Source organism: Alexandromys fortis, unplaced genomic scaffold, assembly GCF_014885135.2.
Source record: "Alexandromys fortis isolate MF-2015 unplaced genomic scaffold, M_Fortis_MF-2015_v1.1 scaffold_350, whole genome shotgun sequence".
Classification (NCBI taxonomy): Eukaryota; Metazoa; Chordata; class Mammalia; order Rodentia; family Cricetidae; genus Alexandromys; species Alexandromys fortis.
In genome coordinates this window covers 14,883-17,052 of record NW_026068263.1, presented here as the reverse complement: position 1 = coordinate 17,052, position 2,170 = coordinate 14,883, and the positions used below count along the sequence as shown (strand labels likewise).

Sequence of the window (2,170 nt, the reverse complement as noted above, 5' to 3'; positions counted from 1 at the left end):
AAAAAAAAAAAAAAAAAAAAAAAAAAGTCTCTAATTTGGGTTCTAGTAGTACAGACCTTTGATCCCAGCTACTCTTAAGGCTGAGAGGCAGGATCACAAATTCAAGGCCAACCTGGTCTACAGAGTGAGATCCAGGTCAGCCTAGGCAACTTCGTGAGACCGTAAAGAGCGCTGGGGTTGTAGCTCAGTAGCAGGGCCTTGCCTGGCCTGTGTGAGCACAAAGACAGAAACACAGAGAGAGAGGTGACGTGTCTGGTGGAAGCGTGGGCATTTTCTCTCAGTGAACTATGACTTGAGATGAAATAATGAAAGGCGGTTTGTCATTTACCTTCTCACTGTTTATAGAGATCTTCTTCTTAATGAAGATGCCTCAAATTAAATTTCATTATTTGTATTTGTTTTCTTTTCCTTCTTTTAAAAGCTGGGGGCTCCCTTCCCTATAGCATCCAGACAGCTGAGAAACAGAATTGGCTGCATTCCTACTTTCAGTGACTAGTTGGTTCTCAGTGCTGCTCTCGCTTAGTCAGGATCAAGAGTGCTGCCGATCTGTTCTTTTAAAAAGCACCTTATATAACACGGCTATTCTTTCATCTACATATGTTAGTGACAAAAATAATTTAAAACAAGGTTTTGAAAACTTTTGGAATAGGTTTTTAAAACCAGGGTAAAATTTATATCTCTGTGAGGTTTCTATTTAAATATTGGCAGGCAAAGAAAAAAATAAATAAATGTTGGGTAGTTTATGGTTTATATAAGCAGCGCTTTGTTCGCTTTGCTGAAGTGTGAAGTATTACCATCTCAACTATATATGTAGGCCGTAGGCCACGCTGGTCAAGGGTGGACTTCCTGCCTCTGTCTCCAGGAGAATGACGGTGTTTGGTGAGGTGATGGATGGGAAGGGAAGGGAAGGCTTGTCCTTCTCTCTTCCAGCTACCGCACTTGCCTGCCCAAATGTTCTAGACTAATCCCAATGTCTTATTCAAAAGTAGGGGCTTTTGCAGCTGGGCGGCCAGAAGTGGGGGTGGGGAGTCCATTTCCATAGCTTTCTGCTGACATTCCTGTTGGCCAGCTGCATTTCTGTCATGTCTCCCCAAATGGAGCGTTGTCCTTCCAGAGCAGGCTGAAGTATGCTTCTTTCAGTTTCAAGCTTCTAGGTTCCCTCGGATGAAGAAAATGGAGGCCTTCATAGTCCTGATTCTATGCTGGCAAACTGCCTGCTAGCTTGAGGGATTATCCTCTTCCAAGTCAGAATCACGGCCTCATGACGAAGGCCATGATGCTTTGGAACCTTAGTCCTCAAATGTTGAAAACGTGGGAGTTATTCTCCAAGACAAAACTGGAGCATTTGTGAATGATCCTCCTGCCTTCTTAGCTCTCCCCTGCGATATATTGTATTTCACTCAGTTTGTTCCTTTGGGAGACCTCTGTGGGAGCCACTACTCAGTAGTTTGCCTTATAGGGCACTATAGGCTTCCTGCTTCTAAGAGCTCACAGCCAGAGACCTGTATACACATGTACAGATAAAGCATGCTTGCGTATATACATGGTGCATGCATGCATGTGTGCTAGTTGTCATGTGAAAGAACAAGAAACTCCATGTCCGGGGGTTTAATGCTTTTGTGACTCATGCTAAATTTCCTTTTTTGACATCCTTACTTTTCAGAATGATTGAATGTTCTTCTGTCATCTAAACAGTTCCATCAGCCACCACAAGTCATGAGCCGTGCTCCTACTGTGTCCTTAGATAGAATGTTGCTTTTCGTGCAGCTCGCTAGTATATAAGAATTTTGTCTGCCTTGAATTATTTTCTAATAGTGGTTTACGTCTCTCCTGTCACTAGCAAGTGGTCAGCAGAGACATCTGGCCGGAGCAGCGCCATGCCACATATTAAGACATACATGAGGCCTTCATCAGACTTCAGTAAACTGGCTTGGTTTCTTGTTACAATGTAAAGGGACCTTAAATGTCTCTCGGGAGGCCTTTAACTTCTGCTCTGAAACTGAGTAGAGTCCTGGAAAGTGTTCTGTGAAGTGTCCTTAGTGCTCAGCTGCTTCTGTCACTGAACCTTAAAGGAGGCCTGTGACTAATGTCTTATTGAATGTGTGGTTGTTGCCTGGTTTTACACGTCTATCTGGATGTCTATAAGATTTGCATAAACTTTGGATTGACT

The 2,170-nt window shown here is 43.2% G+C and overlaps 1 long non-coding RNA gene across 1 annotated transcript in view; it reads left to right on the top strand.

The window, feature by feature from the left end:
• The window catches only part of LOC126494484 (uncharacterized), a 10,486-nt gene extending 8,614 nt beyond the window's left edge, over window positions 1-1,872 (top strand). Inside the window, exons 3-4 of the long non-coding RNA XR_007590010.1 lie at window positions 422-488; window positions 1,841-1,872. This is a non-coding gene — a long non-coding RNA (uncharacterized lncRNA). The remainder of the gene's footprint in view (window positions 1-421; window positions 489-1,840) is intronic.
• Window positions 1,873-2,170: the final 298 nt, after the last annotated feature.